The sequence below is a fragment of the Gobius niger genome (assembly GCF_951799975.1).
Source record: "Gobius niger genome assembly, contig: SCAFFOLD_140, whole genome shotgun sequence".
Lineage (NCBI taxonomy): Eukaryota > Metazoa > Chordata > Actinopteri > Gobiiformes > Gobiidae > Gobius > Gobius niger.
This window is the reverse complement of record NW_027639287.1, coordinates 22,614-31,392: the sequence shown is the minus strand read 5'-3', so window position 1 is coordinate 31,392 and position 8,779 is coordinate 22,614.

Sequence of the window (8,779 nt, the reverse complement as noted above, 5' to 3'; positions counted from 1 at the left end):
CTGAGACCGGCCTGAACATCTGAAGCCTCTCCGGTGAGTAAGCTAACAGCTAACAGCTAACACTGATGCTAAACTGTGATGGAGCTAATCAGACTCCGTGGCTCCGGGGGGGTCAGGGAGACGCGGTCATCACTGACAGTGGGGGCTCGGGGGGGGCTCGGGGGGGCTCAGGGGGGGGGGGGCTCAGGGTACCCGGGTCTAGCGGGTAAAGGAGTTTGTCACTGAATCATTGTCCCCGCGATACAGTTAGACCTCCGTGAATCTGACACTGAGTCACACGCGCCTTTGGCCCTTCATGCTTTTATGGTTTTATGGTTTTATGGTTTCATGTTTTTATGGTTTCATGTTTTTTATGGTTTCATGGTTTTATGGTTTTATGGTTTTTTATGGTTTCATGGTTTTTTATGGTTTCATGGTTTCATGGTTTCATGTTTTTTATGGTTTCATGTTTTTATGGTTTCATGTTTTTTTATGGTTTCATGGTTTTTTATGGTTTTATGTTTTTTTTATGGTTTCATGTTTTTTTATGGTTTCATGTTTTTTTATGGTTTCATGGTTTCATGTTTTTTTATGGTTTCATGTTTTTTTATGGTTTCATGGTTTCATGTTTTTTTTATGGTTTTATGGTTTTATGGTTTCATGGTTTCATGTTTTTTTTATGGTTTCATGTTTTTTTTATGGTTTTATGGTTTCATGTTTTTTTTTATGGTTTCATGTTTTTTTATGGTTTCATGTTTTTTTTATGGTTTCATGTTTTTTTATGCTTTTATGGTTTCATGTTTTTTTATGGTTTTATGGTTTTATGTTTTTTTATGGTTTTATGCTTTTATGGTTTCATGGTTTCATGGTTTCATGTTTTTTTTATGGTTTCATGTTTTTTTTATGGTTTCATGTTTTTTATGGTTTCATGGTTTCATGGTTTCCTGGTTTTATGGTTTTATGGTTTTATGGTTTTCAGGTTTCATGGTTTTGTGGTTTTATGGTTTTATGGTTTTATGGTTTCATGGTTTCATGCTTTTATGGTTTTCTTCTTCGGTAAATACGTCAGTATGAAAGTGTAACCACGTTAACAGCTCTGCTGGAGCTGAGGTCGGTGGTTCGAGACCAGCTCCTGCAGAGTGAATGTGTGAATGAGTGAATCAGGGCCCATTGGCAGTCTCTCTTCTGTTAGTCTGCCCGAAGGCAGCTGTGACCACAACAGGAGCCAGAGGCAGGGAGTACTCGAGTAACTCTTTGAAGAAATTGTACTTAGTACTTTTATCATGTGGTACTTTTTACTTGTACTCAAGTAAAAGTGATTGTTACTGTTTATATTTAAAGCTGTGGAATCGTCTCCTTTTTCATGGACTTGTCTTTGTAAATATCAGGATTTCCACAGGACTGTTTTTGAGGCTTCAGACGGTCTTAGTTTGAGCTTTTATAGATCGTTCTCTTCGTTAGACAGAAGGTTTACCTGCTTTACTAGTTTGAGGTTAGTGAAGCTTCAGACGGTCTTAGTTTGAGCTTTTATAGATCGTTCTTTTCGTCAGACAGAAGGTTTACCTGCTTTACTAGTTTGAGGTTAGTGAAGCTTCAGACGGTTTTAGTTTGAGCTTTTATAGATCGTTCTTTTCGTTAGACAGAAGGTTTACCTGCTTTACTAGTTTGAGGTTAGTGAGGCTTCAGACGGTTTTAGTTTGAGCTTTTATAGATCGTTCTTTTCATTAGACAGAAGGTTTACCTGCTTTACTAGTTTGAGGTTAGTGAGGCTTCAGACGGTCTTAGTTTGAGCTTTTATAGATCGTTCTTTTCATTAGACAGAAGGTTTACCTGCTTTACTAGTTTGAGGTTAGTGAGGCTTCAGACGGTCTTAGTTTGAGCTTTTATAGATCGTTCTCTTCGTTAGACAGAAGGTTTACCTGCTTTACTAGTTTGAGGTTAGTGAAGCTTCAGACGGTCTTAGTTTGAGCTTTTATAGATCGTTCTTTTCGTCAGACAGAAGGTTTACCTGCTTTACTAGTTTGAGGTTAGTGAAGCTTCAGACGGTTTTAGTTTGAGCTTTTATAGATCGTTCTTTTCGTTAGACAGAAGGTTTACCTGCTTTACTAGTTTGAGGTTAGTGAGGCTTCAGACGGTTTTAGTTTGAGCTTTTATAGATCGTTCTTTTCATTAGACAGAAGGTTTACCTGCTTTACTAGTTTGAGGTTAGTGAGGCTTCAGACGGTCTTAGTTTGAGCTTTTATAGATCGTTCTTTTCATTAGACAGAAGGTTTACCTGCTTTACTAGTTTGAGGTTAGTGAGGCTTCAGACGGTCTTAGTTTGAGCTTTTATAGATCGTTCTCTTCGTCAGACAGAAGGTTTACCTGCTTTACTAGTTTGAGGTTAGTGAAGCTTCAGACGGTCTAAGTTTGAGCTTTTATAGATCGTTCTTTTCGTTAGACAGAAGGTTTACCTGCTTTACTAGTTTGAGGTTAGTGAGGCTTCAGACGGTTTTAGTTTGAGCTTTTATAGATCGTTCTTTTCATTAGACAGAAGGTTTACCTGCTTTACTAGTTTGAGGTTAGTGAGGCTTCAGACGGTCTTAGTTTGAGCTTTTATAGATCGTTCTTTTCATTAGACAGAAGGTTTACCTGCTTTACTAGTTTGAGGTTAGTGAGGCTTCAGACGGTTTTAGTTTGAGCTTTTATAGATCGTTCTTTTCGTCAGACAGAAGGTTTACCTGCTTTACTAGTTTGAGGTTAGTGAAGCTTCAGACGGTTTTAGTTTGAGCTTTTATAGATCGTTCTTTTCGTTGGACAGAAGGTTTACCTGCTTTACTAGTTTGAGGTTAGTGAAGCTTCAGACGGTCTTAGTTTGAGCTTTTATAGATCGTTCTCTTCGTTAGACAGAAGGTTTACCTGCTTTACTAGTTTCCGTCACCTGTGATTTGATCTAAACTATTTAAGTAAACAAACCTTCTGTCACACTGTAGGCGTCACTGAAAAACACATCTGACTTTTTTGCTCAGTTGCTCACAGTACTCAAGTACTTTTTTACCTGTACTTGAGTAAAGTGACTTCAAAGTAACTTTACTCTCAGAGTAAATGTTTTGGACAGTAAAGCAATTGTAAACGTGTAAAACAATATAGCACATTTAAAGCATGAATCTCTCCCCGAAGTGTAGGGATGTAGACAATGATCATGTGACACATAAAAGCACAACAACAGAACGTCTATTAAAGGTTTCAAATGGATTCAAACAAATGTGAGCCTCATTAATCAACCTCAAAGACAGAGGAATGTCTTCAGTCTGGATCTGAACACTGCAACAGACTCTGTTACTACAGTCTGGTCCACAGTCTGGTCCACAGTCTGGTCCATAGTCTGGTCACAGTCTGGTCTCTGGTCCACAATCTCCACAGTCTGGTTCACAGTCTGGTCACAGTCTGGTCCACAGTCTGGTCCATAGTCTCCACAGTCTGGTCCACAGTCTGGTCCACAGTCTGGTCCATAGTCTCCACAGTCTGGTTCACAGTCTGGTCACAGTCTGGTCCACAGTCTGGTCCATAGTCTCCACAGTCTGGTCCACAGTCTGGTCCACAGTCTGGTCCATAGTCTCCACAGTCTGGTCCACAGTCTGGTCCATAGTCTCCACAGTCTGGTCCATAGTCTCCACAGTCTGGTCCATAGTCTCCACAGTCTGGTCCATAGTCTCCACAGTCTGGTCCATAGTCTCCACAGTCTGGTCCATAGTCTCCACAGTCTGGTCACAGTCTGGTCCACAGTCTGGTCCATAGTCTCCACAGTCTGGTCCACAGTCTGGTCCACAGTCTGGTCCATAGTCTCCACAGTCTGGTCCACAGTCTGGTCCATAGTCTCCACAGTCTGGTCCACAGTCTGGTCCACAGTCTGGTCCACAGTCTGGTCCACAGTCTGGTCCACAGTCTGGTCCACAGTCTGGTCCACAGTCTGGTCACAGTCTGGGCCACAGTCTGGTCCACAGTCTGGTCCACAGTCTGGTCCACAGTCTGGTCCACAGTCTGGTCACAGTCTGGGCCACAGTCTGGTCCACAGTCTGGTCCACAGTCTGGTCCACAGTCTGGTCCACAGTCTGGTCACAGTCTGGGCCACAGTCTGGTCCACAGTCTGGTCACAGTCTGGTCCACAGTCTGGTCCACAGTCTGGTCCACAGTCTCCACAGTGTGGTCCACAGTCTGGTCCACAGTCTCCACAGTGTGGTCCACAGTCTGGTCCACAGTCTGGTCCACAGTCTGGTCCACAGTCTCCACAGTGTGGTCCACAGTCTGGTCCACAGTCTGGTCCACAGTCTGGTCCACAGTCTGGTCCACAGTCTGGTCCACAGTCTGGTCCACAGTCTGGTCCACAGTCTGGTCCACAGTCTGGTCCACAGTCTGGTCCACAGTCTGGTCCACAGTCTGGTCCACAGTCTCCACAGTCTGGTCCACAGTCTGGTCCACAGTCTCCACAGTCTGGTCCACAGTCTGGTCCACAGTCTGGTCCACAGTCTGGTCCACAGTCTCCACAGTCTGGTCCACAGTCTGGTCCACAGTCTCCACAGTCTGGTCCACAGTCTGGTCCACAGTCTGGTCCACAGTCTGGTCCACAGTCTGGTCCATAGTCTCCACAGTCTGGTCACAGTCTGGTCCACAGTCTGGTCCACAGTCTGGTCCACAGTCTGGTCCATAGTCTGGTCCACAGTCTCCACCACAGACCTGAGCGTGGTGTTTGCACAGGGGGAGGAGGACATCCTTGATGTAAGGCTTGTGTAAGACTTTGTAGAAGGACTTTGAGATGAATCTAGCTGCAAGTGGAGGGAGGCGGACACTGAGGTGATGTGCTCCTGTGAGGAACCTCCTCCTCTGCTGTATTTCAGAGAACCTTTACTAACAGAATAACTTCTGCTTTGGAAGGATTCAAAGGGAGAAGATCAGCTTCATTAACTGGAACTGAGGTGGTTATTTTCCTCTTTTGAGAAAACAAAAGCCATCTGTGATTCCTGGGTGAGGGTCATCATCACGTCCGCTGATCTCCTGCATCTGCGTTGCCAGTAAAGAAACACTGATCCAGCCTTTTTGCTTCTGATACGATACCAATACTGGGGGTTTGAGTATCGACTGTTATCCGATATTAACCGATACCACAGCGAGATCAATAAAGCTCCAAAAGGCAGTGATTCTCAAAGTCTCGCTGTAACACCTTTATGATAGATGAAGATGTCTTTGAGTTTAACTGATGAAAGAGCAGGATTCAGCGTAAAACCAGTGCCTTTATGTTTATGGAAACTCACCACATGCTTGTTCATTTTCCTGACACAGGTGTTTAGGGTGAACCCTAACCCACATCTTAATGTAGGACTGCAGCTCAAGAACCTGCCATTATTCTAATCCTCACATTTACTTCATCATCGAGCGTCACTGACTCAGGCCTTGAAACCTCAGCTTACTCAAGAAGTAAAGAGTACTTTCCTCTCCTTTGTTCTTCTGCAAATCCACGGAGAGGACGCTGCCACAGGGCTGGAGACAAACGAGCTGAAACTGTGGATACTGTGAGGCCACGCGGGCCGAGCTGTAACTGTGAGGTCACACGGGCCGAGCTGTAACTGTGAGGTCACACGGGCCGAGCTGTAACTGTGAGGCCACGCGGGCCGAGCCGAAACCGTGAGGCCACACGGGCCGAGCTGTAACTGAGGCCACACGGGCCGAAACTGTAACTGTGAGGTCACACGGGCGGAGCTGTAACTGTGAGGCCACACGGGCCGTAACTGTGAGGCCACACGGGCGGAGCTGTAACTGTGAGGCCACACGGGCCGAGCTGTAACTGTGAGGCCACACGGGCCGTAACTGTGAGGCCACACGGGCCGAGCTGAAACTGTGAGGCCACATGGGCCGAGCTGTAACTGTGAGGCCACACGGGCCGAAACTGTGAGGCCACACGGGCCGAAACTGTGAGGCCACACGGGCCGAGCTGTAACTGTGAGGCCACACGGGCCGAGCTGAAACTGTGAGGCCACACGGGCCGAGCTGAAACTGTGAGGCCACACGGGCCGAGCCGTAACTGTGAGGCCACACGGGCCGAAACTGTGAGGCCACACGGGCCGAGCTGTAACTGTGAGGCCACACGGGCCGAGCTGTAACTGTGAGGCCACACGGGCCGAGCCGTAACTGTGAGGCCACACGGGCCGAGCTGTAACTGTGAGGTCACACGGGCCGAGCCGTAACTGTGAGGCCACACGGGCCGAGCTGTAACTGTGAGGCCACACGGGCCGAGCTGTAACTGTGAGGCCACACGGGCCGAGCCGATACTGTGAGGCCACACGGGCCGAGCTGTAACTGTGAGGCCACACGGGCCGAGCCGATACTGTGAGGCCACACGGGCCGAGCCGATACTGTGAGGCCACGCGGGCCGAGCTGTAACTGTGAGGCCACGCGGGCCGAGCCGATACTGTGAGGCCACACGGGCCGAGCTGTAACTGTGAGGCCACACGGGCCGAGCTGTAACTGTGAGGCCACGCGGGCCGAGCCGATACTGTGAGGCCACACGGGCCGAGCTGTAACTGAGGTCACACGGGCCGAGCCGATACTGTGAGGCCACACGGGCCGAGCTGAAACTGTGAGGTCACACGGGCCGAGCCGATACTGTGAGGCCACACGGGCCGAGCTGAAACTGTGAGGTCACACGGGCCGAGCCGATACTGTGAGGCCACACGGGCCGAGCTGAAACTGTGAGGCCACACGGGCCGAGCTGAAACTGTGAGGTCACACGGGCCGAGCTGTAACTGTGAGGCCACACGGGCCGAGCTGTAACTGTGAGGCCACACGGGCCGAGCCGTAACTGTGAGGCCACACGGGCCGAGCTGTAACTGTGAGGTCACACGGGCCGAGCCGTAACTGTGAGGCCACACGGGCCGAGCTGAAACTGTGAGGCCACACGGGCCGAGCTGTAACTGAGGTCACACGGGCCGAGCTGAAACTGTGAGGTCACACGGGCCGAGCTGAAACCGAGGCCACACGGGCCGAGCTGTAACTGTGAGGCCACACGGGCCGAGCTGAAACTGTGAGGCCACACGGGCCGAGCCGATACTGTGAGGCCACACGGGCCGAGCCGAAACTGTGAGGCCACACGGGCCGAGCTGAAACTGTGAGGCCACACGGGCCGAGCTGAAACTGTGAGGTCACACGGGCCGAGCCGATACTGTGAGGCCACGCGGGCCGAGCCGAAACTGTGAGGCCACACGGGCCGAGCTGTAACTGTGAGGTCACACGGGCCGAGCCGATACTGTGAGGTCACACGGGCCGAGAGGAAACTGTGAGGTCACACGGGCCGAAACTGTGAGGCCACACGGGCCGAGCTGTAACTGTGAGGCCACACGGGCCGAAACTGTGAGGTCACACGGGCCGAGCTGTAACTGAGGCCACACGGGCCGAGCTGTAACTGTGAGGCCACACGGGCCGAGCTGAAACTGTGAGGCCACACGGGCCGAGCTGAAACTGTGAGGCCACACGGGCCGAGCTGAAACTGTGAGGCCACACGGGCCGAGCCGAAACTGTGAGGCCACACGGGCCGAGAGGAAACTGTGAGGCCACACGGGCCGAGCTGAAACTGTGAGGCCACACGGGCCGAGCTGTAACTGTGATGCCACACGGGCCGAGCTGAAACTGTGAGGCCACACGGGCCGAGCTGTAACTGTGAGGCCACACGGGCCGAGCCCAAACTGTGAGGCCACACGGGCCGAAACTGTGAGGTCACACGGGCCGAGCCGTAACTGTGAGGCCACACGGGCCGAGCCCAAACTGTGAGGCCACACGGGCCGAGCCGTAACTGTGAGGCCACACGGGCCGAGCCGTAACTGTGAGGCCACACGGGCCGAGAGGAAACTGTGAGGCCACACGGGCCGAAACTGTGAGGCCACACGGGCCGAGCCGTAACTGTGAGGCCACACGGGCCGAGCCGTAACTGTGAGGCCACACGGGCCGAGAGGAAACTGTGAGGCCACACGGGCCGAGCTGTAACTGTGAGGCCACACGGGCCGAAACTGTGAGGCCACACGGGCCGAGCTGTAACTGTGAGGCCACACGGGCCGAAACTGTGAGGTCACACGGGCCGAGCTGTAACTGAGGCCACACGGGCCGAGCTGTAACTGAGGCCACACGGGCCGAGCTGTAACTGAGGCCACACGGGCCGAGCTGTAACTGTGAGGTCACACGGGCCGAGCTGAAACTGTGAGGCCACACGGGCCGAGCTGAAACTGTGAGGCCACACGGGCCGAGCTGAAACTGTGAGGCCACACGGGCCGAGCTGTAACTGAGGCCACACGGGCCGAGCTGTAACTGTGAGGCCACACGGGCCGAGCTGAAACTGTGAGGTCACACGGGCCGAGCTGAAACTGTGAGGCCACACGGGCCGAGCTGTAACTGAGGCCACACGGGCCGAGCTGTAACTGTGAGGCCACACGGGCCGAGCTGAAACTGTGAGGTCACACGGGCCGAGCTGTAACTGAGGCCACACGGGCCGAGCTGTAACTGTGAGGCCACACGGGCCGAGCTGAAACTGTGAGGTCACACGGGCCGAGCTGTAACTGTGAGGCCACACGGGCCGAGCTGAAACTGTGAGGCCACACGGGCCGAGCTGTAACTGTGAGGCCACACGGGCCGAGCTGAAACTGTGAGGTCACACGGGCCGAGCTGAAACTGTGAGGCCACACGGGCCGAGCTGAAACTGTGAGGCCACACGGGCCGAGCTGTAACTGTGAGGCCACACGGGCCGAGCTGTAACTGTGAGGCCACACGGGCCGAGCTGAAA